The 26,627-nt window shown below is 36.3% G+C and overlaps 1 long non-coding RNA gene across 1 annotated transcript in view; it reads right to left on the bottom strand.

Annotated features, from left to right (window-relative positions):
• The window catches only part of LOC104682838, a 557,507-nt gene that overhangs the window by 427,126 nt on the left and 103,754 nt on the right, over positions 1–26,627 (bottom strand). The gene's annotated exons all lie outside the window — the stretch shown is intronic.

Below are 26,627 nucleotides of genomic sequence, written 5' to 3' on the forward strand. Positions count from 1 at the left end.
ATACAAGATATAAATGATGAATTGATGGGTGCTGACGAGTTGATGGGTGCAGCACACCAACATGGCATAAGTATACATATGTAACAAACCTGCACGTTATGCACATGTACCCTAGAACTTAAAGTATAATAAAAAAAAAAAAAAAAAAAAAAAAAAAAAAAAAAAAAAAAGAAAAAACTGTTACCAGCCACTGCAGAAACACACTAAACTACACATAGTAGTGACACCATGAAGCAACCACATAAACAACTCTGCAAAATAACCAGCTACCATCATAATAACAGGATCAAATTCACATGCATTTCAATAATAATATTACATGTAAATGAGCTAAATGCCCCAATTAAAAGACACAGTCAAGCTGAATAAAGAGCATGCCCCATGCATATGCTGTATTCAAGAGACATGCGCAAAGATGCACATAGGCTCAAAATAAAGGGATGGAGGAAAATTTACCAAGCAAATGGAAAACAGAAAAAAGCAGGGGTTGCAATCCTAGTTTCTGTCAAACAGATTTCAAACCAACAAAGATCAAAAAAGACAAAGAAGGGCATTACATAATGGGAAAGGGTTCAATTCAACAAGAAGAGAGAACTATTCCAAATATATATGCATCCAATACAGCAGCATTCAGATTTATAAAGCAAGTTCTTAGAGACATACAAAGAGACTTAGACTACCACATGATAAAAGTGGAAGATTTCAAAACCCCACTATGAATATTAGACAGATAATCAAGAGAGAAAATTAACAAAGACACTCAGGACTTGAACTCAGCTCTGGATCAAGTGGACCTGATAGATATCTACAGAACTTTTCACCCCAAAACAATAGAATTTACATTCTTCTCATCACCACATGACACTTACTCTAAAATTGATCACATAATCAGAAGTAAAATACTCCTCACCAAATGCAAAATAAATGAAATTATAACAAACAGTCTCTCAGACCACAGTGCAGTCAAATTAGAGCTCAAGATAAAGAAATTCACTCAAAATCACACGACTACATGGAAGTCAAACAACCTGCTCCTAAGTGACTCTTGGGTAAATCGTGAAGTTAAGGCAGAAATCAAGAAGTTATTTAAAAGTAATGAGAACAGAGAGACAACGTACCAGAATCTCTGGGATGCAGCTAAAGCAGTGTTAGGCAGGGAATTTAGAGCATTAAATGGCCATATGAACAAACTAGAAAAATCTCAAGTTAGCAACCTCGCATCTCAACTAAAAGAACTGGAGGAGAAAGAGCAAAAAATCCTAAAGCTCCAGAAGACAAGAAATAACTGAGATCAGAGCTGATATGAAGAAGACAGAGACACAATAACCCTTCAAAAGATCATCAAGGCCAGGAGCTAGTTTTTCTGAAAAACAAAATTAACAAAATAAATAGAATACTAGCTACCCTAATAAAACAAAATAACAACCTAAATAACAAAATCAGAAATGATAACGAGGATATCACCATTGACCCCATAGAAACACAAGCAACCATTAGAAAATACTATAAACACCTTTCTGCACATAACTGAGAAAATGTAGAAGAAATCAATAAATTCCTGGATATATATACCCTTGCAAGACTGAAACAGAAAGAAATTGAGTTCCTGAATAGACAAATAATGAGTTCTGAAATTGAGGCAGTAATAAGTAGCCCACCAAACAACAACAACAACAACAACAACAACAACAACACCTGGACCCGACAGATTAGCAGATGAATTTTACTAGAGCTACAAAGAAGAGTTGGTGCCATTTCTACTGAAGCTATTCCAAAAAAATTGAAAGAAGGGACTCCTCCCTAACTCATTCTATGAGACCAACATCATCTTGATAACAAAACCTGGCAGAAATACAACAAAAAAAGAAAACTTCAGGCCAATATCCTTGAAGAACATCAAAGCAAAAATCCTCAACAAAATATTGGCAAACTGAATCCTGCAGCACATCAAAAAGTGTATCCACCTCAATCAAGTTGGCCTTATCCTTGTGATGTAAGGTTGGTTCAACAAACAAATCAGTAAATGTGATTCGCTACATAAACAGAACTAAAGACAAAAACCACTTGATTTTCTCAATAGATGCAGAAAATGTCTTTGATGAAATTCAACATCGCTTCATTTTAAAACTTCTTAATAAAGTAGCTATTGAAGGAACATACTTAAAAAGAATAAGAGTCATTGGCCAGCTACAATAGCTCATGCCTGTAATCTCAGCACTTTGGGAGGCCAAGGAGGTTGGATCATCTGAGGTCAGGAGTTTGAGACCAGTCTGGCCAGCATGGTAAAACCCCATCTCTACTAAAAATACAAAAATTAGTCAGGCACAGTGGAGCACACCTATGATCCCAGCTACTCAGGAGGCTGAGGCAGGAGAATCACTTGAACCTGGGAGGCAGAGGTTGCAGTGATCTGAGATAGCACCACTGCCCTCCAGCTTGGGCAACAGAGTGAGACCCCATCTAAATAAATAAATAAATAAATAAATAAATAAATAATAACAATAAGAGCCATATATGACAAACACACAGCCAATATCATACTGAATAGGTAAAAGGTGGAAGCATTCCCCTCGGAAACTGGCACAAGACAAGGATGTCCTCTCTCACCATTTCTATTCAACATAGCATTGGAAGTTTTGGCCAGGGCAATTAGGCAAGAGAAATACATAAAGTGTATTCAAATAGGAAGATAAGAAGTCAAATTATCTTGTTTGCAGATGGCATGATCCCATATCTGAAAAACCTCATCGTCTCAGCCCAAAGGCTTCTTAAGCTAATAAGCAACTTCAGGAAAATCAGGATAAAAAGTCAATGTGCAAAAATTGCTAGCGTTTCTATGCACCGAAACAGACAAGTAGAAAGCCAACTCATGACTGAATTCTCATTCACAATTGTTATAAAAAGAATAAAATATGTAGAAACACAGTGAAGAACCTCCTCAAAAAGAACTACAAGGCACTGCTCAAAGAAATCAGATAGGACACAAACAAATGGAAAAACATTCCATGCTCATGTAAAGGAAGAATCAACGTGGTGAAAATGGCCGTACTGCCTAAGTTATGTATAGATTTAATGCCATTCCCATTAAATGACCATTTGCATTCTTCACATAATTAGAAAAAGAAAACTATTTTAAAATTCATATGAAAACAAAAAACAGCCCAAATAGCCAAGACAATCCTAAACAAAAAGAACAAAGCTGCAGGCATCATGCTACCCAGCTTCAAACTATAATACAATGCTAAAGTAACTAAAACAGCATGGTACTGGTACAAGAAGAGACACAGAGACCAATGGAACCAAATACAGGACTCAGAAATAAGACCACCCACCTAAAACTATCTTATCTTTGACAAGCTTGACAAAAACAAGCAATGCGGGAAAGATTCTACTTAATAAATGGTGCTGGGAGAACTGGCTAGCCATATGCAGAAAATTGAAACTGGACCCCTTCCTTACACCTTATACAAAAGTTAACTCAAGATGAATTAGAGACTTAAATGTAAAATCCAAAACAATGAAAACCCTACAAAAAAAAATCTAGGCAATACCATTCTGGACATAGGCACAGGCAAAGATTTTATGATGAAAATGCCAAAAGTAATTGCAACAAAAGCAAAATTTGACAAATACTATCTAATTAAACTAAAGAGCTTCTGCACAGCAAAAGAAACTATCATCAAAGTGAACAGACAGCCTACAGAATGGGAGAAAATTTTTGCAATCTATCCATCTGACAAAGGTCTAATATCCAGAGACTACAAGGAACTTAAACAAATTTACAAAAAAACAAAAAACAAAAAACAAACACAAACAACCCCACTAAAAATTGGGCAAAGAACGTGAACAAACAATTCTGAAAAGAAGACGTACATGAGCCAACAAACATGAAAAATGTTCAACATCACTAATCATTAGAGAAATGTAAATCAACACCACAATGGTATACCATCTCACACCAGTCAAAATGGCTATTAGTAAAAAGTCAAAAAACAACAGGTGCTGGTGAGGTTGTGGAGAAAAATGAACACTTTTACACTGCTGGTGGGAGTGTAAATTAGTTCAGCCATTGAGGAAGATAGTGTGGTGATTCCTCAAAGGCCTATAGGCAACAATATCATTTGACCCAGCAATCCCATTACTGGGTTTATATCCAAAGGAATATAAATTACTCCGTTATAAAGATACATGCACACGTATGTTCACTGCAACATTATTCACAATAGCAAATACATGGAAACCACCTAAATGCCTATCAATGATAGATTGGATAAAGAAAATGTAGCACATACACACCATGGAATATTATGCAGACATAAAAAGAAATGAGATTATGCTATTTTCAGGGACATGGACAGAGCTGGAAGCCATTATCTTCAGCAAACTAATTCAGGAACAGAAAATCAAACACCACATGTTCTCACTTAAAAGTGGGGGCTGATTGATGAAAACACATAGACACATGGCAGGGAACAACACACACAGAGGTCTATCGGGGGGTGTGAGGGGAGAGAGAGCATCAGGAAGAATAGCTAATGGAAGCTGGGCTTAAAACCTAGGTGATGGAATGATCTGTGCAGCAAATCACTATGGCACATGTTTACCTATGTAACAAACCTTGACATCTGGTATATGTACCCCTGAACTTAAAATAAGAATTGAAAAAGTAAGACAGCATGAGCAAAGCTTATGCAGTATATAGGACATCATAAAGCAATCAAATATTTGAGTTTCAGTGCTCCAGAGGACAAGGAGAAAACAAAAGTGTAAGCAAACCTATTTAATTAAATAATAAATGAAAACTTCCCAAGTGTAGCAAGAGATTTGACTACTAAGATTCAGAAAGCTCAGAGAAGCTCCCAAAATAGACACCATTCAAAAAGGTCATCTCTAATGTATTACAGTCAAACTGCCAGAAAACAAAGACAACGAGATAATTATAAAAACAACAGGATAAAAATGTCTAGTCCCTTATAAAGGAACCACCATCAGAATAACAATGGATTTCTCATCAGAAACCTTACAGGCCAAGAGAGAATATGATGATATATTCAAAGTGCTGAAAGCAAAAAAACTGTCAGCACAGGATACTATACCCAACAAAGTCAAACCTCATAAATGAAAGGAAAATAAAGTCTTCCTGAAACAAGCAAAAGCTGATGGAAGTCATCACTGCTAAGTAGACTGGTCCTACAAGAAATGTTTAAGGGAGTCCTACACCCAGAGGTAAAAGAATGATATCTACCATCATGAAAACACATGAAAATATAAAACCTACTCATAGAACAAACACACAAACAGAAAAGACTTAAATACTATCACTACAGAAAACCATCAAATCACAATGATAAACAATATTAAACAAAGGAAGGAACAAAGGATATACAAAACAACAAGAAATCAATTAATAAAATGACATAAATAGCCATTACTTATTAATAATGAGCTTAAATGTAAGTGGATTAAACTTTCCACTTGATATAGAATGGCCAAATGGATGAAAAAAATGACCCGACTATATGCTGCCCACAAGAAATTTATCCTGCCTATAAATACATATAAAGTGAAATATGGAAAAACATACTCCATGCAAATGGAAACCAAAAGAGAACAGAAGTAGCTATAGTTATATCAGGTAATACAGACTTTAAGACATAACAGTAAAAAGAGACAAATTCATTATATAATGATAAAAGAAATTAATTTAGCAAGAAGACATAACAATTATAAACATATATGCATCCAATACCAGAGGACCTAGACATATAATACAAATATTATTAGAGATACACTCCAACGCAATAATAGTGGACGACTTTAGCATCCAATGCTTAGCATTAAACAGATAATTTAGACAGAAAATTAATGAAGAAACGTTGAGTTTAAATTGCACATTAGGGACAGGCACAGTGGCTCCCATCTGCAATCCCAGCACTTTGGGAGGCCAAGGCAGGTAGATCACTTGAGCCCAGGAGTTCACAACCAACCTGGGCAACGTGGCAAAAATCCTTCTCTACCCCCCAAAAAAAAGCAAAAATGGGTCACATCTGGTGGCATGTGCCTGTAGTTCCAGCTACTTGAGAGGCTGAGAAGGGAGCATCACTTGAACCCAGGAGGTGGAGGTTGCAGTGAACTGAGATTGTGCCACTGCACTTCAGCCTGGATCGCAGATTAAGACTCTGCCTCAAAAAAAGATAAAAAGACATTCCAATAAATTCCACATTAGACCACATGAACCTAATGGATATTTATAGAACATTTTATTCAACAGATACACAATGCACGTTCTTCTTGTATATTCAGTGCAGGGAACATTCTCCAAAGAGACCATATGTTAGGAGACAAAACAAATCTCAACAGTTTTTTTTTTTTTTTTTTTTTTGTTTGAGACAGAGTCTCACTCTGTCACCCAGGCTAAAGTGCAGTGGCATGATCTCAGCTCACTGCAGCCTCCATCTCCCAGGTTCAAGTGATTCTTATGCTTCAGTCTCCTGAGTAGCTGAGACTACTGACATGCACCACAGTGCCTGGCTAAGTTTTGTATTTTTAGTAGAGTCGGGATTTCACCATGTTGGTCAAGCTGGTCTCAATCTCCTGGACTCAAGCGATCTGCCTACCACAGCCTCCCAAAGTGCTAGGATTACAGGCATGAGCCACCATGTCAAGCTAAATCTCAACAAATTTTTAAAATTTCAAACAGTGTCAGGTACATTTTTAGACTACAAAGAATACAATATAAAATCAATAAAGAGAAACTTTGGAAACTGTATAAACACACTGAAATTAAACAACATGCTCCTGAATGACCATTGGATCAAGAAAGAAATTAAGAAAGAAATGTTTTAAATTTCTTGAAACAAAAACCTAAACATACTCAAACCCATGGGATACAGATAAATTAGTACTATGAGGAAATTTTATAACAAATGCCTACATCAAAAAAGGAGAAAGATTTCAAATAAAATTCTGAGGATACACCTCAGGAACTAGGAAAGCAATATACATTTTCTATGTAATTCAAATTAATTTTTCTATAAAAATAAACAGAAACATGTAAGAGAGAGAGATCCAAAACTGAATGAAATTAAAGGAGAACTAAAAGTGTAATAATTATTTCAACCAATGCTTTTTGAGAAAAAAACATTAAAATAGGCAAGACAATAGAGGCTTTGATCAGTAAGTCTATGGATAAACATATTGTCTTTTAAAGCATACCTAAAATAATTCAAAAATATCTATTAAGCCACAAAAATACAATATATTCCAAAATTTTTGCATGATATAATCTTTTTGAAAATTAATAGTAAAAGGCAGTAACAAATTAACTAAGCCAATATCACATAATTTAAAAAACTTTTGAAAAACACTTCAAAGAAAAGTTGAAATTTTACAATTTACTTTTTAAAGTATATGATATATATCCAAACTATGGAGTATAACTAAAGTCAATCTAAAAGGACAATTATTTATCTCAAACATTTATGTTACTGAAAAAGATATAAAGTTTGTAAAACAGTAAAATTAATCTGTTTAAAATGCAAAATAAATTTTAAAAAATCAAGAGGAAGAAATTCATAACTGTAAAAACAAAAGATTCCTTTGTAAAGATAATTACAGGAAAAATATTTTAAAACACAATTGATTCTTAAAACAATAAAATAGGTCTCTAGATAAAGTAGCAATAAAACACAGTTGATAAAATGAGAATTGAGAATGCAGCCATAATCACAAAAACAAGAATATAGAAGTATCAGGAAGTACTCTTCAAAGTTATACAGATAAATTTAAGAACCTATGTAAAATAGATGATTTCTCAAGACATATCCATGATAAACTTTTTACTCAGAAATAATAAAAAAGAATTTGAAGTGAAAATAAAATATTATTAATATTTTTATCAATGATTACATAATATAGCAAGAAGTTTAAAAAATAGTACCAAAGATGTTTTCACAGTTAAATTCTTTAAAATCCTCAAATAACAGATATTTTAAGTGCTATCCAAATGAGAGATACAGAAAGCAAGCTTTAAAAAATATTTCTAAGAATCCAACAAAGAACAAGTAACAAAGTATGCAAAATAGTCAATGGAAAATTTAGACTTGCATTGTCTAATATGGTACTTGCTAGTACAAAGTGACTATTTAAATTTAAATTTAAGATTCAATTTCACAGTTGCATTGGTCACTTTTTTTTTTCGCAGACAGAATCTCGCTGTGTCGCTGAGACTGGAGTTCAGTGGCATGATCTTGGGTCACTGCAACCTCCAGATCCCAGGTTCAAGTGATTCTCCTGGCTCAGCCTCCCGAGAAGCTGGGATTACAGGCGCCTGCCACCATGTCCAGCTAATTTTTGTATTTTTAGGAGAGACAGGGTTTCACCATGTTGGCCAGGCTGGTCTTGAACTGCTGACCTCAGGTGATCCTCCCGCCTCAGCCTCCCAAAGTGCTGGGATTACAGATGAGTCACCACATCCGGCCACACTGGTCACATATTAATTGCTTAATGGACACATGTGGCTAGTAGCTGCTATATTAGACAGTGCAGAAATAGAACATTTTGACAAGTAGTTCTAGAAGAAATGCCCCAGTGAGTTTCTCCTCCTGGACACATCACTGAGGGTGGAAAAAACTGGGACAGCCTAATTGAATAAGCCTGCTCCATTTACCTACTTCTGGGGATAAGGGACAGAGATACAGGGAGACACTGATTTATGGTCCCTGTAGAAACTCAAGAAGATATAAACAATTCATGTCATCACATACCTTCAAATACATTATATTTCCTTGGCACAATACTGCACCCATCTTAAAGAGTGGAAACTGAGACTCAGCAAGATTAAGAACTTGAGTTCACTGTGCTGATAAATATTAATGCTGGATCTTAAATCCATAACTTCCAAATACAAGCCTACCATACTCTTGACAATGTACCACCTAGTTCTTGCCCAAAACAGATGGTTTGATCTGTTGCTATAGCACTATGGCCATGTACCTGAAAGCTAATTTGTAATCTTCAAGGGCCTGCAAGCTCTAAGTGTTCTCAAGCATTCAGCTTGCAGATATTCAGTAATTATTGGTTCTTGTGTATTTGCCAGACTTAATAAACATTACAACATTTAATATACACTATACAAACAGAAAGAGACAGAGGGGAGAAAGAAATGCTTTGGTTAAAAAAAATATAAAGTAGATGAGAACATAATTTTGATCCAGTTTTATATGGAAACGAATATATGGTTTGGCATAATAAAATACTCCATGTTAAAGTACCTAACCCCGTCACTTACGCATAGTAGGTACTCAATAAATGTTTGTGGTTGTGCACTGCTGGTAAACTGTAGAGAGCTGAAATGACATTCCCCACATTCTACAAATAAGCAATGGTCTGTTTTTCTTGGAAACTGGATATCTAAAGATAGACCCTAAGAAGAAATCATAGAGTAAACATAAAGTAAATGTCATATTTATCACTCTAGTGAACTGTTTGTTGCATTAGGGAGGAATTAATGTTGGTGGAGCATTTGTGCTGATCCCCAAATGACCACAAACTGAGCTGTAAAAATATATATATATGTATATGTGTATATATATATACACACACACATATATATATATATACACACACACATATATATATATACACATATATATATATATATATATACACATATATATATATATACACACATATATATATATACACATATATATATATTCTCATCACATTTTGCTGCTGTTTATCTCAATAAGCAGCATCCACTCCCAAACCACATAAATGGCAGCTCTGATGTTAGGGAGTAGAGATGTCCTACAGAGTACCAAGCTCATTTAATGAATGTATTCCTATTCTCAGTGATGGTATTGATAGAGCTGCATTATGTACTACCTGGAAGCCCATTTCTATAGAAGGACCAAGGAGAAGGTTTTGCTTAGGTATCTGTGGCAGGCTCAGGAGTATGGTTAACTCTTTTTAAATGAAACTAACTGAATTAGTGGAGTGGAGAAAGGGAAGGAGTTACATTAAAGTATTATTCTCCAAGAGTGATGAAGTCTATCATTCTGAGAAATTTGAAATTGCTCCTCCAAGGTCTTAGGCATGGCTCAGAAAATGTTAAACTGACAGTCACCTGCCAACAAGGTTGAAGAAGAGAGTATCCTAGATAAAGAGACCACTGAGAAGACTGACAGTTGCATTTTCAAATTAATGCCAAAATGAGAGCAAGAAGGAAGACAATCAAAATCAAATATCTCCTATTGCAAAACTGTTCTCAGGAAGATGGTATGACAAACAGAGAGAAATGAAATATAAACAAAAACAAAACAAAAAAAATGGTGTCTATGTTTCAAGAAATCACAGATTGGAGTAGATAAAGATATCAGCAAATAGTAAAACTGCACTAACAACTTCCTCCCTAATTCCTTACCTTCCTACCTCATTCTGTCCTTCCTTCCTTAATTACTTCATTCATGCCCTCCTTCCCTTCCGTCTTCCTCCGTTTCCTTCCCTTCCCTCCCCCCTCCCTCCCCCTCCCCCCTTCCTTCCTTCTTACTCCTCACCCTCCTCCTCCAGCCCGCCCTCCCTCCCTCCCTTCCTTCCTTCCTTCCTTCCTCCTGCCTTCTTCCTTCCTCCTTCCTTCCTTCCTTCCTTCCTCTTTTCCTTTTTCCTTTTCCTTCCTTCTTTTGACGGAGTTTCTCACTCATCACCCAGGGTGGAGTGCAATATCACGATCTCAACTCACTGCAACCTCCACCTCCCAGGTTCAACTGATTCTCCTGACTCAGCCTCCCGAGTAGCTGCGATTACAGATGCCCACCAACTGCTCAGCTAACTTTTTTGTATTTTTAGTGGAGTTGGGGTTTCATCATATTGGCCAGACGGGTGTCGAACTCCTCAGGTGATCTACCCACCTTGGCCTCCCAAAGTGCTGGGATTACAGGTGTGAGCGGCCACATCTGGCCTACTAACAACATTCATTTGGTAAAACTGGTGATGGTTAAAAAGAAACAAAATACAATAGTGAGGTTTCTAGGCCACATGATGAGAACTGACCAGGCAAAGGAGCAGGCTCACTGTAGCAGTAGAAAAGAGATTTGCTTACGTGGCCAAACTTAAGGTACCAGAACAGTCATGGCTGCCAAGTGTATGATTAAAAGAAGAGCCATAAACAGATCGGGTCTAAGATACAAAATCAGCACAAAAAAGCCAAAATTTATTTTTAGTTTAATTTTAACACAGCATATTGCATTTGAAGTACTGGGAAAAAGCACATATTCCTATTGGTGTCTAGGGGTGAGGAGGAAATATTTATGGCACAATAAAAATATGCAGTTCTGATGGTATGTATTGTGATCTGAGAGAAATTCTTAATTGACATTAGAAATTCTTTCAGTAAGTATGCAATAAAGATATCCACCTATGCCATTTTTGTGAATAAGAAGAGTTAAATGTCATGCATTAAAAAATAGGCACAGGTGGTGAATCCAGGCTGCAGGAGTTACTGTACCACTTTCAATTATGATCATAGATGATACATTTATCCTTAATGGGCTCCTTGTTCCATGGGTGTGAAAGAAGTGCAACTCAGGGTACTTACCATGCTCCTATGGGACACTGAAAACTTAAAATGTATATAAAATTAAGAAAGCAAACTCATTCACTTAGAAGCATTTTTTTTTAATTGAAAACAAGTATATTCTATGTGACAACCATTATACTTAGGCAAGTGAATTTCAAAGATAAATAGGACACCATCCAAATCCTTAAAAATCCAGTAAAGAATAAAGACAAAACAATTATGAATGAGAAAACAAAATGACCTGTTAAAGAAATTTGCCTGTTTACACAATACGTTTTATTATTTTTCTCCACTTGATCCTTACACCAATTCTATGAGATAGCAATTTAGTAATAAATTTATTATTCCTATCTTGTTAAAACAAACGGGAAAACTGAGTCTTAGAGAGTTGTAGTAATTGGACTGTGGTTAGAATTTTGTAGGAATTTTGTAGGTGAAGACTCCAGGTTTTCTGACTATGAATGATTGATTTTTTTTTGCACTTAAGTAATAATAGTCTTCCAAAAAAGAAATGGATTTCTCCTCTGTTATTGCAACAGTGAAGATACAAAACAAGACTCCATGTCTATAGAAAACCAAAACGTCAATCATGTCACTCAGTGATTCGGTAGATTATCTGAAAATGTTGTCCCCATGATATCATTTATCTACACTGTTCACCTAGTTTACTGTTTTGGTCAGACATTTTAGCATGGCCTCAACACAGGCTTAGAGTCTAGCACAGCACACTAGTAAAATATTTTACCCAATGACCCAAATTGTCAATTACATGATTTGTCCAGATTGCATTGCTACCAGCAACATATTTTTTAAAAGAAAACTATCAGAAAAGGCAGAAATAGCAGCATATTAATGAAGATCATTAGTAAATGATAAAGATTAGGCTTTAGCCCAATCATATTTTCATCTTAATCATGGCAGAGAAGAGATAAGGTAGTAAGAGAGTGGTAGAGACAACTGTGGAATCTGCACATCCCCTTCAGTTCCACAACTCCCTGGTTATCTTGGAGGAAACCCAGATCTATGACATGCCAGTTACTCCTAGTGATAGCATTTTTGTGTTGCAGGAGTGCTGCCAAAACTTGTCCTTGGAATTGACAACCTCGGGTAAAGAGATAATAAAACTGTTATGTATTGAGTGTCTACTGCATGCTAGGCCATTTTACTCATTTAAAACATTGCAATATAAGTGTGCCTTTTCATATGTGGAACCCAGGGCTCAGGGAGGTTACGTATTTTCTTCATGGTCAAATTTCAATGAACAGTAAAAAACTGTTTTTCTTAGATCTGGGCACCTTCTATAATGCTGATCTGCAAAGGGCTTCTAACGGGCTTCATTGAGAATGCTGGTCATGGAAAAGTCACAGGATGAAAGCAGACACTAAAGAGGCAGAAACTATCTGTAACAGTGAAAAAGAAACAACCTGGCATTATGAAACAGTATGAGTTTGGAACTTGAGATTAGATAGTGATATGTATTGGTATTTATAAACTCAAGTGTTTAAGGGATCATGTAAGCCATATAGTTCAACTGCCCATTTAATACTTGAGTTTCTTCCATTAGGTCCCCACTAAACTGATCCAGCTAAGTTTCTCTACTTGGAGCTTCCCTATTATTTGACACCATATCCTTTACCTCCTGGGTCACGCCTCACATTCTCTCAACCCTCCTGTACCCTATTCATTGCCCAGCAGGCAGCTTGGATCAGGAGTAACTTAACCACATTGCTCAGCTGTTCAGTGTATACATTCCTTCTATAGGAGTTCTTGAAGACCACAACCAGAGATCTGCAAGAACACCCTGACAATCACTCACACACAAATATGGGAGGGTGAGGGATTTAATACTTCATGTGGCAACTCTGATCATCGTGGCATGGGAGATAGAACCATTCCTTGAGCAGAAAATTCTGAATTAAGTTAGACTTGACTGCATCAAATAATCAAGTAGAATTTTGCCCCTGTTGCCAGAGCAGTGGTAAGCTTGATAATGTACCCTCGTACTTGTTTTTTTTTTTCCTTTTCCAAAGTTGTCCTTTTTCCATTCCTGTTCCCTTGAGTTTCTTCCTAAAGCAAACTACCTAGACACACCTCTTCTTTGGCTCTTCTTTCTGAGGATTGGTCACTTATGGGCCGGTATGAAGAGAGATCCTTTCCAATCCTGATCTAATATGCAATGTGGCCTCAAGGTTTTTTTATCCTCATCTTCTTGTCTTTTATTAATTTCCATACACCTAGCACCTAACACAGACTTCTATTCCATATAAAGGAATCAAAATATCTAATCAATGGGTATATAGATGAATAAACGGTTGAAATAAGTGTGGTCAAGGTAAATGTATTTAGAATTAAAGTGCTCTCTAAGGTTGAAGAAAAGTTTTGCCCAACTAGTTAAAGGCAAAACTAGTCACAGACAAAGTGGGAAACATCAAGAAGCTTAGGATATATCCATTCCTCATCATGATAGTTTAGGACTCCATTATCCTAATCCTAGCATAAAGTCATTGGATCTATATTGTTGATCAGAAGAATACTAATTTTTAACTATTCTATGTTTACATTTCAGAGCCATATTTTAAAAATATAGACTCAAAGCCAGGCATGGTAGCTCACGCCTGTAATCCCAGCACTTTGGGAGGCTGAGGCAGGCAGATCACTAGGTCAAGAGGTCAAGACCATCCTAGCCAACATGATGAAACCCCGTCTCTACTAAAAATACAAAAATTAGCCAGGCATGGTGGCGGGAGCCTGTAGTCCCAGCTACTTGGGAGGCTGAGGCAGGAGAATCGCTTGAACCCGGGAGATGGAGGTTGCAGTGAGCCAAAATAGTGCCACTGCACTACAGCCTGGGTCACAAAGTGAAACTCCACCTCAGAAAAAAACAAAACAACAACAACAACAAAAAACTTGTGTATGGGGAGGAGATAGATTTAAGATTCTACACTTAAGAAGAAAGGATTGACTAGACTTTAAATCAAAATACATGGTTTTAGTAGCTTAGTAGCTGTGTGCTTTGGTATTGATAAAATTCTTGGTCTACTTGTCTTACTGTGTTGATTATAGTATAAGATAAATAAATAAGGAAATCTTAATTGTATAGTATCATATATATTTAAAGTATTATGGATAATGTAATTCCCTCTAGATTAGGCACTATGCCTGATGTTTGTATTTTCCAAAGCACCTGGAGTGAATACTAAAGAAATGAAGCTTTTTCAACTGAGTGCTCAGAGGATTAAGAAAATAATTCAAAGGCTGAAGGGCCGGATCTACAGGGCAAGATTAAATGAGAACATGTACTTCATCATTCTGTTAGGCAATGCCTAATGGAGGGTCAGGACTGTAAACATATATTTCAAAGAGGTAAACGCAAAGATGGAGAATTATTTCAGTTGATACAAAAATAAATAAGTGAGAACATTGAGAATGAAATTAAAAATGATCTGCGTACCAAAATGATCAAAATTATCTTATTTGGAATCTTTCAAGCTAATATAAAACAACCTAGATTTTTTATCTTCATTTTATCGTTGAGGTGGTCTCCAGAGCTAACATGTACTTTTTGATGACACACTTTTCCTCTCACATTAGATAGAAACTCATCCTGAATTATTATCTTATCTTTTTAATTCAAACTGTCCTGGGAGAAAAATAATCACAAAATATATTGTTTTTTCCAAAATGTCAATTTTTTTACCACTTGCTTTTTTTTTCTTCTTACCCACCATGAACTTCCTATTTCACAGTTTCCTTGAGGAATGCTTCTGTGAGTGTACAAGTGGAACTAATTGAAAAAGATCAGACTTAATAGAATTTAAACTAACTGAAGGGAGAGATAACTTCAGTCACAGTAGTATCAGGGGAAATGAGACAAGACCAAGGGAGATTCTGAAAACTAAAGTACAACAAATGTACTGTAAATTCTGCAAAGGCAGGTGTCTGTTCATATTTGACTTGAAAGAAAATAGAAGTGAGTCAATATAATATGTGATAATTTTTTTAATCTGGAGAAGCTCTTAGTCATTTTTTCTGGCAAAGATATTTGATTCAAAGAAGGAAGAAAAGAGTATATTATTTTCTTTCTGACAACAGCAAGATTCTGTTTACTTCAGACTCAGTAAGAAATTGGCATCTTACTAAAATGAGACTATAGCTTAATTGTTCTTGTTCAAAGAATAACCCATAAGCAAAAATGTGGTATTTGAGGAAGTTTGTCTTTATAATGGCTTTGAACATATATTAGTTAGTCTTGAGCCCTGTACTTCTTTTCTCACATTTCTGGGAGTTGCTTACTGGCATTCCCCTGAGGCCTGATCTCACGGGGCAGGTCCTGCCGATAATCATAAATGATGATAGGGTCATGCTTTGCAGCTTAGAGCAGTCCCGTTTGTATTCGATTTCTCCACTGTCCTAGGAATTTAGATAGCTAAGGCAGAGTTTCCTTTTTCTCCCACTTTCCCCATTACATAAAAGTTCTCATGCTCAGGTTCTTTTGATCCTGGCATCTTCATTGCCATCAACATTAGTTATTCTGTGATTCTTGTCATCTGGGAACTGTCTAGGGATATCTTTTTTTTTTTTTTTTTTTTTTTGAGACGGAGTCTTGCTCTGTCACACAGGCTGGAGTGCAGTGGTGCAATCTTGGCTCACTGCAAGCTCCATCGCCCAGGTTCACGCCATTCCCCTGCCTCAGCCTCCTGAGTAGCTGGGACTACAGGTGCCCGCCACCACGCCCGGCTGATTTTTTGTATTTTTAGTAGAGACAGGATTTCATCGTGTTAGCCAGGATAGTCTCGATTCCCTGACCTCGTGATCCGCCTGCCTCGCCCTCCCAAAATGCTGGGATTACAGGCGTGAGTCATGGCTCCCTGCCAGGATATCATCTTTCATTACAACTTTGCCAAGCTGTGAGTCCTTGCATCATTCACCCACCCTCTTTTATTTTATTTCCTCATCTGTTTAATCAGACAAGATGATCGCGAACCTTCTATCACATGACTCTAAATCAGTGTTTCTCAACCCCAGCACTACTGACATTTTGAGTAAAATAACTCATTGTTGTGAGGAGCTGCCCTGTGTGTAGTAGAATATTTAGCAGCACCTCTGACCTCTATACAAGATACCAGTAGTAAATAACACCCCTTCCTAGTTATGACAATCAAAGATGTCTCTAGATACTGCTGAATATTCCCTGGGTAGGGGCAAAATCACCCACAGTGGTGAACCATCATTCTAGACCCAGATCAAGAAGAGTGTTTCTTTTTACAAAATACTAAGGTATGTGCCATGCAGTTGTCTAAAAAAATGTTTAAACATAAACTATCCTAAAATATAAATCTTATATTCAGTAGAATTCCACTGTCTCCATAACCATTCCCACAAAATTACACGTTCTTTTTATTCTCTTTCTGCCCTGTTTACTTTTTACTTTTTTATTTTTTGGGGAGCCTTGTTTAAATGTTGGTTCTGCACCACCAGATGTGGTCTGATCAAGGCTTTCCTGACAGTGTGGCTCTGACCCATGCGATCTACCACAGCTGGTCCTGCTACATTCAGTTACATCACCTTTCTGTTGTTGCAAGTGAGCCTGTTTCAGTCTCAATCTTTGTGACATCTGGTTGTTCTCTCCTTTCTAAAATCCTATTTGCTATTTGCACAGCCACTTCTTCCCACCCTGTTCCCACAAGAGAAAGAGGTTCACAGTTTCCTTTTTGTGGTTGACCCTATTGTGAGAACTGGTGACTACTAGGGGGAGCCATATCAATGAAGAACTGTTTTTTCACATAGGCTTGCCTGAGAGCAACTACAGTGCTCTTTTCTCAGTTTGCATGTCTCTGCACTGGGCTAGCTGAAGAAGTTGTAGGAATAATAATCAATTTATATGCATTCTGATGTCATGAAATTAGTATTTGAAAATTTACATTTTGTATTTACACAATTTTTGAGAGTATAATTCAAGGCAAGTTATTTGATGTCAAAATTGTAAAAAAAAAAAAATATTATTATTATTTGAGTTGGAGTCTCACTCACTCTGTTGCCAAGGTTGGAGTGCAGTGGCACAGTCTCAGCTCACTGAAACCTCCGCCTCCTGAGTTCAAACGATTCTCCTGCCTCAGCATCCTGAGTAGCTGGGATTACAGGCATGTGCCACCATGCCTAGTTAATTTTTGTATTTTCAGTAGAGATGGGTTTCACTATGTTGGCCAGGCTGGTCTTGAACTCCTGACCTCAAGTGATCCCCCTGCCTCAGTCTCCAAAATTGCTGGGATGATAGGCATGAGCCACCATGCCTGGCCAAAAATTATTTACAACCATATTTTATATTTTTAAATAATAACCACATATTGATTAGAAGGGTGTTGATGCATATTAAAAATACAACAGAAGTTTTTGATTCTATTTTGTCAATAATGCTAACCTTTTGGACTTGAAAAATAATTTGCTTTGCAGGACATTGTTAGAAGGACTGTTTAATTTGTATTGCTGGGGGGGGGGTGGACACAAATTTATAATTTGTGTTATAAATGTAGTCTCTGGAAACTTGATCTGCATATATTTATTCAAAATGACAATCAGGCCGTGAGGTATTACAGGCAAAAGAGATTTCCGCCACTTAGAGATTTGGTAATTTGTGCAATCTCTGATGTGAAATAATACTTTCACTCCTAATGCCTTCATTCCTCTAACACTTCTGCTTCCAGTGGTAAATATTAATAAGAAAAAGTGTTGTGACCAGTAAGCACAGTTGTGCCTCTTAGCACAATTATTGGTTTTAATAACTTCAGAATTGATTAATAGCCTGTTTGTTTTATGGAACCTGCTCAAAGACAGGACTAACTGGGACTAGACTTTTACATCATTTTCACTGGGACACAGCCTAGTTCAAGGAGGACATCTTGTCATTAGTGAGCACAAGACAGGATTCTCAGTCTGAACTATATGAAGCCGAAGTCTGAATCTGGCCATTTATGTTTTTACTTAATTCCTCAATCCTGTGTGCAAAGAACTACCCTCAAGTGATTTATAATCCAAGGACAAAAAGGGAAAAACACAGGAGAAAATATAGTGAAAAATTGAGCAATATATGTCTACAACCAGGCCTGGTTCATCACTAAATGAAATGATCCAGGTAACTAGAAAAGGCTATCATGAAGAAGACAGCCTTAAATAGGATTGATTTTCAAAGATCATAGAATGACTCTATTCTTAAAATCCCATGAACTAATGTTTTTTTCATCCTTGTGAAAGGGCTTTCATGAGAAATTCTTTGTGTATTGTCCCCTGGCTGCTTTTAAATCACTTTTTGAAAAAAAAAATTATTGAAATATAATACATCTATCATATAATTCATGCATTTAGAGTGTAGAATTAAATGCTTTTTGGCATATTACATCATTAAAATTTCATGTGGTACTAAAATATATGTAACAAAACTTGCCATTCTAACCATTTTTAAATGTACAATTCAAAGATATTAATTATATTCACAATGTTGTGCAATCATCACTTTTTTTTTTTTTTTTTTTTTTTTTTTTTTTTTTTTTTTTTTGAGACAGAGGCTCACTCTGTGCTCAGTCTGGAGTACAGCAGTACGATCTCGGCTCACTGCAACCTCTGCCTCTCAGGTTCAAGTGATTCTCATGCCTCAGCCTCCTAGTAGTTGAGACTACAGGCATGCACCACTGCACCTGGCTAATTTTTGTATTTTTAGTAGAGATGGGGTTTCGCCATGTTGGTCAGGCTGGTCTCAAACTCCTGATTTCAAGTGATCTGCCCACCTCGGCCTTTCAAAGTGCTGGGATTACAGGTGTGAACTACCACTCCTGGTCATTTCTATCTATTTCTAAAACTTTTCATCACATCAAATAGAAACTCTGTAACCATTATGTAAAAATTCTGCATTCTCTCTCCCCCCAGGTTACCCTGGTAATCTCTAATCTACCTTCTGTCTGTATCAATTTACCTATTTAACTATTTCACATAAGTGGGATCATGTAATGTTTTTCCTTTGTGTCTGGCTTATTTTTATGTAGCAGAATGTTTTCAAGGTCCATCCATGTTGCAGCATATATCAGAATTTCTTACCTTTTTAAGGCAGAATCATATTCCATTGTATGTATATTGTACATTTTGTTTATCCATTCATCTGTTAATGGTCATTTGAGTCGTTTCCACCTTTAGCTATTGTAATAATGCTGCAATGAATATTGATGTCTAAACATCTGTCGAAATCCCTGCTTTCTATTTCTTTGGTTATATACCCAGGAATGGAATTGCTGGTTCATGTGGCAATTGCATGTTTAGTTTTTTTCAGGAACTGCCAAACTATAACTTCCATGGTGGTTGCATCATTTTACTTTTCCACCAGCAATGTGTGAAGGTTCCAGTTTGTCCATATTCTTGCCAACATGTGTTACTATTATTATTTTTTAGATTATCCTGGCCGATGTGAAAAAGTATATCATGGTTTTGATTTGCATTTCTCCGACAATTGGTAATGCTAAGCATTTTCTTACGTGCTTACTGTTCATTTGTATATATTCTTTGGAAACATGTCTATTTAAGTTATTTCACCATTTTAAAATCAGGCTGTAGATTTGTGGTTGACTTGTAGGAGTTCCTTCTGTGTGTTTTTTTTTTTTTTTTTTTTTTGAGACGGAGTCTCGCTCTGCCGCCCAGGCTGGAGTGCAGTGGCCGGATCTCAGCTCACTGCAAGCTCCGCCTCCCGGGTTTACGTCATTCTCCTGCCTCAGCCTCCCGAGTAGCTGGGACTACAGGCGCCCGCCACCTCGCCCGGCTAGTTTTTTGTATTTTTAGTAGAGACGGGGTTTCACCGTGTTAGCCAGGATGGTCTCGATCTCCTGACCTCGTGATCCGCCCGTCTCGGCCTCCCAAAGTGCTGGGATTACAGGCTTGAGCCACCGCGCCCGGCCCCTTCTGTGTGTTTTATACTAACCCCTTGTCCGGTATATGATTTTCAAATATTTTCTCCCCTCCTGTGTTTGTCTTTTCACATATTCTTTTTCAAAAATTATTTCAATAGCTTTTGGGATACAAATGTTTTTTTCTTACATGGATGAATCATACAGTAACGAATTCTGAGACTTCAGTGTACTGAGTAGTGTACATTGTATGTAACATGCAGTCTTTTATCCCTAGCCCCCAACCACCCTCCCATTTCTGAGTTTCTAAAGTCCATTATGTCACTCTGTATGCCTTTGCTTACTCATAGCTTAGCACTCACTTGTAAGTGAGCATACACAGTTTTTGGTTTTCCACTCCTGTGTTGCTTGGCTTAGAATAATGGCCTTCAGCTCCATCCAAGTTGATGAAAAATCCATTATTTTGTTCATTTTAATGGCTGAGTAGTATTCCATGGTGTATATATATCACATGTTCTTTGTCCACTCATTAGTCAATGGGCACTTAGGTTGGTTTCACATCTTTGCAATTGTTAATTGTGCTGCTATAAACTTTATGTGACTTCATACTTTCTTGATAGCGTACTTTGATACACAAAAGTTTTCAATATCTGTGAAGCCCAATTTACATATTTTTCTATTAAATAACTGTCAATGAGCAGAAATTAAGTAAAAAATGGCACTTTTGAGCAATATTATTTCAGGTTACTGCTCCATGTGCTTATCACAAAACTTAAGGCCTGTGTTAAAGTAACCCATGGAAATGTCAGGTGGCTTCCCAACCAAGTAGTCATTCTTACATTTATTTTTTGTTCAACAAATTTAGTTATGTATAACAAGGGCTTAACACTGCATTAGCCATTGAAGGAAAACAGGAAACTGAGAGAGAAAAAATACATCAAGTTTCAATGTACTTTGAGGGAGCCCACAGAAGAGCGGGAGAAACATGGGAGTCAGGGGAACGGAGTGTGTTGTGGCCCCAATATTACAGATATCTAGTGTTCTTACCGACATTATAGTCAATTTTCTTGAGTAATTGTTTCTCTGTTTACTGTGTGCTTGTTCAGAAATTTTAAATGATTGCTTTTTATGATTTTCACCAATTAAATCACTGTTATACTGGGGCAAGGGCCTGCCGAGCTCCTCATGCCTCCATTCTAGGAGCCCCACCCCACTGTTGGTTGTTTCTAATTTGTAGCCAAGTGAAAATTGCCCTGCTTGTCATCGTCTCTTAATTTCACACTCCTGATTTATTTCACCTCTTCTTCCCTTATTGAGGCTCTACATAGCATAGTTTTGAATTCAGTAAATGCTCATTCCAAAGGCTTCCTATCTTGGTCATATTGCTCCCAACTTCTCCACTTCTACTTTGCCTACTATTTGGATTTGGTTTTTCCTAGTTCCTCTACATTCTTCTGAAGGTTATTTTTGACTCCCTAATTCACCCATAAGAGTAAAGTAATGATATCTCCTTTCACTATTCACAACTTAAATATATCATCATGTACTCTGTCAAAGAAGTCCCAGATCAGTTTTGTAAGATGAGCATCTTTCTCTTATCGAGAAGGGTTATAACTAAGGGTTTTAAATCCTTGAGTGAAGAAGAATATCACCCTAACTGCATCACAGTTAACTTGGCCTTCTAGTTGGTAATAATTTATCACCAATCTAAAGGTGTTAAATTCTTTTTGAAAATAGACATGTTTTTAGTAATTTTTCTCGTGTAACATTTTATGTCCAGTATCTTTAGAAAATATTTGCCAGTTATGCTATGGTTTAAAAATTTCTATCAAGTAGAAACATTCTTATGATTTGAATAAACCTAATAATAATGTTCACATAATAATTAACCCTAACAACAGCTCTGTAAATCATATATTGTGCATCTTTTCTGATTAGGAAAATTAGCTCTAGATCACTACCAAATTCTGCATATTTGTGGCAGAAGTCTCTCTGTATTCAAAGCCTGTACTCTTTTTTTTTTTTTTTTTAATTTTTTTTTTATTTTTTTATTTTTTTTTGAGACAGAGTCTCGCTGTGTCACCCAGGCTGGAGTGCAGTGGCCAGATCTCAGCTCACTGAAAGCTCCACCTCCCAGGTTCACGCCATTCTCCTGCCTCAGCCTCCCCAGTAGCTGGGACTACAGGCACCCGCCACCTCACCCAGCTAGTTTTTTGCATTTTTTAGTAGAGACGGGGTTTCACCGTGTTAGCCAGGATGGTCTTGATCTCCTGACCTCGTGATCCGCCCGTCTCGGCCTCCCAAAGTGCTGGGATTACAGGCTTGAGCCACGGCGCCCGGCCTAGCCTGTACTCTTAACAATGGTATTCTAAAGTGGTTGTTATGAAAACCCACTTGCCTTCAATATTATTGTTTGAAATATATTGTTTGAAATATATTGAAACATTTACAAAATAGAGAATAAAGCCCATGTGCAAAGGCACAGAGGGATAGGAAACAATCTGCTTTATAGTAAATTGCTGATAAACCAAAACCAAGCAGACTCCTTTCTAAGACACCCTAGATATTACCGCCAGTCTAAGGAAACAAATTATTTTGGAAAACATGTGATCTTATGACCAGAATCCAACAATGAATTAATTAAACAATATGTACCACAAGGCACCATCTCTACTCCTGCTATTATCCTTAGCCCCTGCCCTCTTCACCTGGTAAGATATACTCTCTTCACATCTCACTTAAGACTCCCTCTCCAACAAGTCAGCTGTTCTGCTCCAGGTTTACTTCACCGCACTCACCTTTATGGTACTTGTCACATGACACTAGATTAGCTGTTTATTATTTTCATGCCTTGGCTGGACTGTGAGCTCTGCTAGGAAAATCCCTGAAAATCAGCATGTCACATTATAGGCATTCAATACAGAAAACTTTTTCAATAATCACATAAAGGAAAATATCTCCTCATGTTATTAACTGTTGAAGACAACTGCTATCTCTCCTTTCATGATGTATAGACACACTCGCAACTTATTCTCCTTTAGCCTTATTTTTCTTGTAAGTTTTCTTCTTCCCTTCCCATGATTTTATATCTGAGTGCTGAAATTATTTGGCTTTATTTTGTCAAGTGACCCTTTCTACATATACATACCGAAGAATGGAAATATTACAGACTTTGATTTGACTGTCTAGCTCAGCAGACTTTATCACCCAACATATAAACTTAAATTTTTAATGATAAATGCAGACTGTTTCCTCTCTTATACTTACTGTATAGCCATTTGATTTTTTAAATAATTAGATTTAAAAATCCTTCTTTTCTCCTTTTATCTTATTAGTAAGTACCCATCATTTTTTTAGTCCAATAAACATTTATAAACGGCAATCACATGAAGAATACTTTGGTTGGTGATGCTGGTGATAAAAAAGATAAATAGTACATACATTTGTTCTCCTGGGTCTTATTATCACAGGGGAACCAGAGAAACATAAATCTCTCTCTCACACACACACACACACACACCACCACCACACACACACACACAGCAAGTTGATACAAACTTTCTAAAAGATGTTCTTCTGTAAAAGGAGATATCCTGTACTCTAACATCAATCATGCAGTCTCTGACGCCTGATTCCATGCACAATGCATGTTAGGAAAAAAATATGATTCTTAGCTCCAGGGAGATGTGTTCTGAACATATCATGACTCCAGTGAAGGGAAGTGAAAGTCATTATGCATGAAATGTTTACAAAAAAGAAGAGTGACGGAATAGATATTATGTTCTGGAGACTGGAGAAGGGAAGTCACCCTCCTTTTTTGACATAAAATTTCATATAAATTCCTTTGTATCGGTAACTGCTTTTCCTCGACCAGGTATTATGAGAGCATTTAAAAAAGAATAATAATATCTGTATGCTTCTCACAAAATATACATAAATCTATACTTTACTTCCTGCTTTAGACTCACTTATTTCATGTTCAATTTCTTTGTTGTTTCAATTAACCCATGCTTTCATTTGGCTTTCAACCTAAATATTATTTGGACTTGGGTAAATTTACCAATGAAGCCAAGCTTTAATTTAGCTCATTTTCCTAATAATCCACTCCTCCATCTCTTCTGGATCATACAGCAGAGCACCTGTAAAGACAGGCTTCCCAGCTTTACTTGCAGGATTCAGAGTAAGTCTTCCGCTTCAAGCTTTGGAAATATTAAAAGCAACCTGAGTCATTTCTTAATGTACACAGAATATTCAAAAACAGTTCCCAACTGAAATTTCTATTCAATGAAAACTGAGTTTTTCAACACTAAAACAAAACGGAACTGACTTTAAATGTTAAAGGCAGAAACCATCTTTTTACTGTTCTTGGTTTTCTTGGTTATCCGTTTAGTATTTTGAAGTTATACACAGCTTGTTACTCAGAATCAGGGCCTTATGATTTTTTATTTATTGTTTTTTCCTTCCTAAAGCAGATCTCAAATTTCATTTTCTTCTTTCTACATTTAAAGTCATAGTCATTTCATTCAGCTTAATTGTCCTGATAGATCCTAAAGGTATTAGGAGCGTTTATTTTCCATGGCATGGGAATTCTCAATAGATCCTACTTTTTTAAGAATCATTACATCTTTGGTTTTGAGCTTCTTACTTTTCAATTCAGATTCACTCACATTAGAATAATAACTAAATAATTTGTTTTTTGCCATTGTTAAAAATCCAGAATTGGGCTTCTGTGGAAAATCTCAGAACTGAATGTTTTATCAGCAAATATTTAGCTGTATCTTGTACCTTCTTGGCTTAGAAAGTCCGAAGGTGGTATTTCACTCTAAAACAAAATACTCTTTAATTCATATGTTGCATTCCAGTTTTTTATTTAATTTGGAATAAGTGGAATCCATCATCCTTTTTTAATGACTTCTATTATAGGCTTTTATTTCAGACTTATTTTGATCTATAATATAAATAGAGGAATAATTTCACAGAAGATTGTAGCTTCTGTTGGGTTAAGGAGAATCTAGATCCAACAAAGACATACATAATTAATGGATAAGAAATCTTCCCATGTATATTACAAGAAAACTACTAGAAAAGTAAAATGAATGCTTACAATTTATCATTACTTCCTTTCTTCCCCACTCTGACTCACGTACAGGTTTCATTGTGTTGCTCATGCTTAATCCAGAAATAGTAAACTTACCAATTTTTGTGAATTTCCCAAATCTGTGGATTTTGCTAGACTGTCATATTATCACTATAATTAACCTCAGCCCCAGGTGACAAGGAGTTTGTAAAGATAAAGAAAATTCATCCTCATATTCAATGGGTTATCCCTCATCCTTGAATCTCTGGTATTATCTATAGGGAATGCAATTTATACTGTGAATCCCCAGTTCTTCTCTTAAACAATGCATAATAGCAAATAGCTATTTAAAAAAATATATATTGCAGACTGGTTATCAACCTTTTAAAGGAATCCTTCGAGTATTTGAGAATGCTGAGTGATTCCCTTTCTTGCTCTGTGAAGCGTGCATAATATACAGAATGCTGACGAGAAACCCTGCCAATCTGGCACCTCCAGATGGTTAGAAGATGGGAATTTATAAATTGGATTGCTACCTTCTCCAAATAAATCATACATTTCCTGGTAATTTTTATCCCTATAATATGCCTCATTAAGTGAAAAGTTTTAAAGACAGTTGGATAAATTTTGCATAAACTCATATCCAGGTGTCCTGAATAACTTGGCTCATCTTCTCTACAATTCTAACTTAAACTTGAGGATTTTTTGAGGCTCTTGGACATTCTAGTTCTCTGAATCTTTGAGGCACTAATTAAACATGTGTGTGCTCTTAATAAAAGTTGAGGAATATTAGATCGACTTGAGAATATTAAGCTTATCTTCACATGCAATGTCATTGAGTTTAAACCCTTTAATATTTTAATCTATCTTTCACATCGTAGCTATAATGGTAAATTCTGACCAACTTGCTTATTCTTACTTATGGGAATTTTATTTGGAGAAATGCAAAGGTAATCTCTGTTCTCTAGGCCACACATTCTGGTAGCAAATATAGGTTTTTTTTTTTTTTTTTTTTTTTTTTTTTTTTTTTTTTTTTTTTTTTTTTTTTTACAATTGCAAAACAGAATCTCTACAATCTACCTCCCACTCA

The sequence above is a fragment of the Rhinopithecus roxellana genome, chromosome 1 (genome assembly GCF_007565055.1).
Source record: "Rhinopithecus roxellana isolate Shanxi Qingling chromosome 1, ASM756505v1, whole genome shotgun sequence".
Taxonomy (NCBI): Eukaryota; Metazoa; Chordata; class Mammalia; order Primates; family Cercopithecidae; genus Rhinopithecus; species Rhinopithecus roxellana.